We start from the raw sequence: 6,377 nt of genomic DNA on the forward strand, positions 1-6,377 counted from the left end.
GAAAGAGACATTAACCCTTAGCTATCTGTTTATGACAAGCGCTCCTGGAGGTACTCCAAAAGCCTTTGCAGAAGGTTTCTGGGCAAGGCAGCCTTGTTCCGTCCACCATGGTAGGACACTTTACCACGCCATGCATGTAGCAAGTAATCGGGTATCATTGCATGACAAAGCATAGCTGTGTATGGTCCCGGTGATTGCAGGCATTCAAGAAACATCCATTCTTTATCTCGCTCTGTTATCCTCAGCAGAGTGATATCGTTCATGGTAACCTGGTTGAAATTAAGGAATTTTATTAAGGGTACAGAGATGGCCGTTCCTAGTGGGCTGCTTGCCTGTTGCTTAAAAGAAATCCTTCCTTGCAGGTAGCCAAGCAGGGGGAGGGGAGGGGGGTTAATGGCACTGAGCTTTTTAGCGTTTGGCCAGCAGGAATCTTCCCAGCTACCAGCCACGCGGTGTGTGGGTGGGGGGGAGGAGAAAGAGGGGTGATAAGCAGTGATCTTCCATTATACCAGCCATGCGGTGGAGGGAGGGGTAAAGCAATTCTAGAGAATTGGATTGGGTTAGGGTTAGGGTTTGGCGTCTGCCGCTCCTTGTTAAGAGGAAAGAAGCAGCACAGGGAGAAGCTATATGCCTCTTTATATGCCTTACCATGACCGCATGCAAGCTGAATTGTGATGCCCGGACCTGCGTCTGTGTTGATCTGTTACACCAGAGCCACAGGCACTCAATACTAAAAGAATCCAAATGCGACCTTGTAGTGAAATCACATGTGCTATGTAAGGTGAATAGTGTTGTTCACTGTGAAAGAGTATAACCATTGTTCTGTGAAATGTATCTTCTATAATCCTTCTATCACTATTTTTCCCCACTCATGCAGCTGCACATTTTTCAAGCCTCCCTACTCCATCCCAAAGGCTAGCCCAGATAAGGCGGAGGAAGAAGAGGACACGAGATGAAATGTTCTCAGAAATCATGGAAGTAACCCGCAATGAAAGAGTTCATCTGAGGGAGTGGAAGGACGTGGTAGCAAAGTACAGGAAAGATGCCAGTGAACGTGAGGACAGGAGGGACCAACGTGAGGATAGGAGGGATGAATGTGAGGATAGGAGAGACGCTCGAGATGAGAGGTGGCGGCAGAAAGATCAGCGGTGGCGGGATGCAACGCTGGAACTGCTGTGTGATCAAACTGACAGCCTCCGACGTCTGGTGGATCTTCAGGAAGAGCAGCGGGGTCACAGAGTGCCGCTGCAGCCCATGTTTAACCACCCTCAGTATTCACCATGTTCCATACCTTTCACATCCAGACATGTAAAAACGCGTAGGGGAAGGCTTTGTGCACCATCCCACTCCACCCCCGTGGACAGTCGAACCAAAAGGCTGTCATTACATTGAAATGTGCTTAATTGGCTTTTCCTTCCCTCCTATCCTCCTCCCAAACCACTCCCGGGATACCTTGTTAATTCTCTTCCTCTTTTTATAATTACATGCTTTTTAAACGAAGGGGGAGGGTGAGTTGCTTACAGGAGGAGTCAATAAAGGGGGGGGAGGTTCATGAATGGGAAACAAACACAGCAGTCACACCATACCCTGGCCCGTGATGAAACTCGTTTTCAAGGCTTCTCTGATGCGCGCCGCTTCCTGGTGAGCTCTTTTAATCGTCCTGGTGTCTGGCTGCACGTAATCAGCAGCCAGGTGATTTGCCTCAGCCTCCCACCCTGCCATAAAGGTCTCCCCCTTACTTTCACAGAGATTGTGGAGCACACAGCAAGAAGCAATAACAAAGGGGATATTGGTTTGGCTGAGGTCTGAGCGAGTGAGTAACGTTCGCCAGCGGGCTTTTAAACGGCCAAATGCACATTCTACCACCATCCTGCACTTGCTCAGCCTGTAGTTGAACAGCTCCTGACCACTCTCCAGGTTGCCTGTATGGCATCAAGGGGTAGGATGCCTGTATGGCATCAAGGGGTCACCCAGGATAATGACAGGCATTTCAACATCCCCAACTATTATTTTCTGGTCCAGGAAGTAAGTCCCTTGCTGCAGCTGTTTAAACAGAACAGTGCTTCTGAAGACGCGAGCGTCATGAACCCTTCCTGGCCATCCCACGTGGATGTTGGTGAAACGTCCCTTGTGATCCACCAGTGCTTGCAGCACCATTGAAAAGTACCCCTTGCGGTTTATGTACTGGGTGCCCTGGTGCTCCGGTGCCAAGATAGGGATATGGGTTCCATCTATCGCCCCCCACAGTTAGGAAATCCCATTGCAGAAAAGCCATCCACTATGACCTGCACGTTTCTCAGAGTCACAACCTTTTGTAGCAGCAGCTTAATGATTGCTTTGGCTACTTGCAACACAGCAGCCCCTACAGTAGATTTTCCCACTCCAAATTGATTCCCGACTGACTGGTAGCTGTCTGGCTTTGCAAGCTTCCAGAGGGCTATTGCCACTCGCTTCTCCACTGTGAGGGCTGCTCTCATCTTGGTATTATGGCGTTTCAGGGCAAGGGAAAGCAAGTCACAAAGTTCAAAGAAAGTGCTCTTACGCATGCGAAAGTTTCGCAGCCACTGCGAATCATCCCACACCTGCAAAACTATGCGGTCCCACCATTCTGTGCTTGTTTCCTGGGCCCAAAATCGGCGTTCAATGGGTAGAACCTCCCCCATTACCAGCAGGAGCTCCAAAGCGCGGGGGCCTGCGGTTAGAGAGAAATCAGTGTCCATGTCCTCATCACTCTCGTCACCGCGCTGCCGTAGCTGCCTCCTCCTCTCCTGCGTTTGCAGTTCATGGTTCACCATAGACAGCACGAGAATGCGTGAGGTGTTTACAACGTCCACGATTATGCTATTGAGCTGAGCAGGGTCCATGCTTGCTGTGCTATGGCGTTTGCTCAGTTCACCCAGGAAAAAAGGCGCCAAATGGCTGTCTGCTGCTTTCAGGAAGGGAGGGGTGAGGCTGTACCCAGAACCACCCGCGACAATGATTTTTGCCCCATCAGGCACTGGGGTATTAACCCAGAATTCCAAGGGTAAGGGAAGACTGCGGGAACTATGGGATAGCTATGGGATAGCTACCCACAGTGCAACACTCTGGAAATCGATGGTAGCCTAGGACCATGGACGCACACTGCCGAATTAATGTGCCTAGTGTGGACGCATAAAATCAACTTTATAATATCTGTTTTATAAAACCGGTTTAAGTTAATTCGAAATTATGCTGTAGTGTAGATGTACCCTAAGAGTCTTTTGCTTGCATAACTGTGTTGGTTAGGGGGTAAACTTGTTTATTTTTGATGATCCTATCCACATTGCTAGCTACCATAACTTTGTAGTGTAGACCGGGCCTGAAACTTCATTGCGTGGACATCTTTAGTCTGTAATGAAATAAGCTAAATCGATCTTAGTCACTCAAACCAATTTCTCAAAACTGATTTAGTTAGATCAATGCAATTTCTGTGTACAGACCAGTCCCAAATGTAGGTTACTAAATCATACCTCATTATGCATCATCAAGGTGAATTTCATTGGAAAATCAAGTACTGACTTGTCAACAGCTACTCCACGTCGGGGGTCATAAGCTATGCGAGCATTTAAACCAACACTAAGATCCCTTTGATTATTCCTAAATATCCAGGCTGTGACAGAATTCTCTTGAAGAGACAAGAGAGTGCTCTGCAGACAGACACTAGGAAGGTGCCTGCCCAAATCGATTGTTCAGTCAGTTCCTGATGTGAATGATGAAAGGGAGAGAAAAAACAGCTGCTTTAGATATCTCTGACTGTAGGTAGGCTGAGAAGCAGTTTAGATAAGCTGGGATAAAGATCCTTTAATCAACTAGAATGTTATTTTTGATTTATTGATGTTTTAAGATGAAACCTTTTCTTTTCCCCTGTTGTTGTTAATGCTAGGTTGCCTAGGTAACAAAGAACCGGATGGCTTTAGTGATGCATGTAGAGGGAGTAGCTTGATTCTTTGGCAAACAAATGCAGCCCAAGGAAAAGCAGCCTTTCATTATGTGGTTATATTAATTTTGCTGAGTGTTAAGTCTACAGAGCTGTAAGGAAAAAGTGAATAGTGATATATACCTTCTTCCTAGCTGCCAGCCTTGCTTTTATCTTACTCTAAGCTTGACCATCTTACCAACTCCATCTTCCTTTTTATCATAAGTTTTATTTTATAGTCTGTTTCCAATTTCTTAGTTGATTAACTTTCTTTTTCTCATGCTGAGGGGGACAATCAGGGTAAAATAGGATAGCAGGAATGCAATCTTAATAAAAACCCTCTAAAATTCATAATAAAGACTCTAGGCTGTGCTCTACCTGGCATGGACCCCACAGTGTCTGCACTCACTCACTCACTCATGCCCGTCACCCCAATTGGGGTATGGGCCGCCAACCACAGATCTCCAGAGTCCTCTATCCTGGGCCATTCGCTCTAGCTGTTCCAGGTATAGCCCATTTTTTTGCTATCAGCCTGAAGGTCGCGTCGCCAGGTGTTTCTTGGACGGCCTCTTTTCCGCTTGCCTTGGGGGTTCCACTGCAGTGCCTGTCTGGTGATGTTAGTTGGCTGCTTACGTAGTGTATGTCCTATCCAACCCCACCTTCTCCTTCTGATTTCTTCCTCTGCTGGGAGTTGACAGGTCCTCTCCAAGAGGTGGATGTTACTGATGGTGTCTGGTCAGCGGATCTGGAGAATCCTTCTGAGGCAGCTATTAATGAAGGTCTGGATCTTCCTGATGATTGTTTTGGTTGTCCTCCAGGTTTCAGCTCCATACAGTAGGACTGATTTCACATTGGAGTTGAACAGTCGAATTTTTATTGCCAAAGACAGCTCTCTGGAGCTCCAGATGTTCTTGAGCTGTAAGAAGGCTGCTCTTGCCTTACCAATCCTTACTTTGATGTCTGCTTCTGTGCCACCCTGCTGGTCGATGATGCTACCTAGATAGGTGAAGGACTGCACTTCTTCCAGGGCGCTTCCATTCAGTGTGACTGGGTCATTGCTGATGGAGTTAATCCTAAGGATCTTGGTTTTGTCCTTGTGAATGTTGAGGCCAACCTGTGATGACGTGGCTGCCACTACGTTGGTCTTCTCTTGCATCTGCTGTTTACTGTGCGAAAGGAGTGCAAGATCGTCAGCAAAGTCCAGGTCATCAAGCTGGGTCCACAACGTCCACTGGATTCCGTTCCTTCACTCGTAAGTGGATGTCTTCATAATCCAATCGATGACGAGGAGAAAGAGAAGTGGTGACAACAAGCATCCTTGCCTGACTCCAGTTTGCACCTGGAAGCTGTTAGTAAGCTGCCCTCCATGGATCACTCTACATGTATACCGTCATATGAGTTCTTGATCAGGTTGACCACCTTTGCTGGGATGCCGTAGTGCCGAAGGAGCTTCCAGGGGGTCTCTCGATCCACGCTATCGAACGCTTTCTCATAATCAACAAAGTTGATGTACAACGAGGAATTCCATTCCATAGACTGCTCGACTATGATGTGAAGCGTTGCTATCTGGTCCGTGCATGATCTATTCTGCCGGAAACCTGCCTGTTCATCTCGTAGCTGTGGATCAACGGCATCCTTCATTCTCTCTAAGAGGACTCGGTTGAAGACCTTCCCTGGCACTGACAGGAGTGTGATTCCTCTATAATTGGCACAGTTGCTAAGATCTCCTTTCTTGGGGATTTTGATGAGATATCCCTCTTTCCAGTCTAATGGAATCACTTCTTCTTCCCATATCTTCTCAAAGAGGGGGTACAGCATTTCCACTGAAGCATCCAGGTCTGCTTTCAGGGCCTCTGCTGGGATGTCATCAGGTCCAGCCGCCTTCCTATTCTTCATCATGGTGATGGCTTTTCTGATCTCATCTCTGATTGGTTTATCGCAATTAATTGGGAGGTCCTCGTTGGCTGGGTTGATATCTGGTGGATTTGGTGGTGCTGGTCTGTTCAGGAGTTCCTCAAAGTGCTCTGCCCATCTGTTCATCTGTTGTTCTATTCCTGTTATAGACTTTCCCTGCTTGTCTTTAACGGGACGTTCTGGCTTGCTGAACTTTCCAGACAGTCGCTTGGTAGTATCATACAGCTGTTTCATATTACCGCTGTATGCTGCCTGCTCCGCTTCTGCTGCCAGTTCATCCACATACTCTCTCTTGTCCTTCCTGATATTCCTCTTCACTGCTCTATGGGCTTCAGCATACTCTTTTTGAGCTTTGGCCTTTGCTGCTCTAGTCCTGCTATTATTGACTGTTGCCTTCTTCTTTCTGTCTTTTATCTTGATCAAGGTCTCTGCTGTGATTCACTCTTTCTGCTGGTGTTTCTTAATTCCAAGCACTTACTGGCATACTGACCTAAGTGTCTCTCTCACCTTCTGCCATCTGTTTAGT

This window comes from Gopherus flavomarginatus, chromosome 7, assembly GCF_025201925.1.
Source record: "Gopherus flavomarginatus isolate rGopFla2 chromosome 7, rGopFla2.mat.asm, whole genome shotgun sequence".
In the NCBI taxonomy this organism is placed as follows: domain Eukaryota; kingdom Metazoa; phylum Chordata; order Testudines; family Testudinidae; genus Gopherus; species Gopherus flavomarginatus.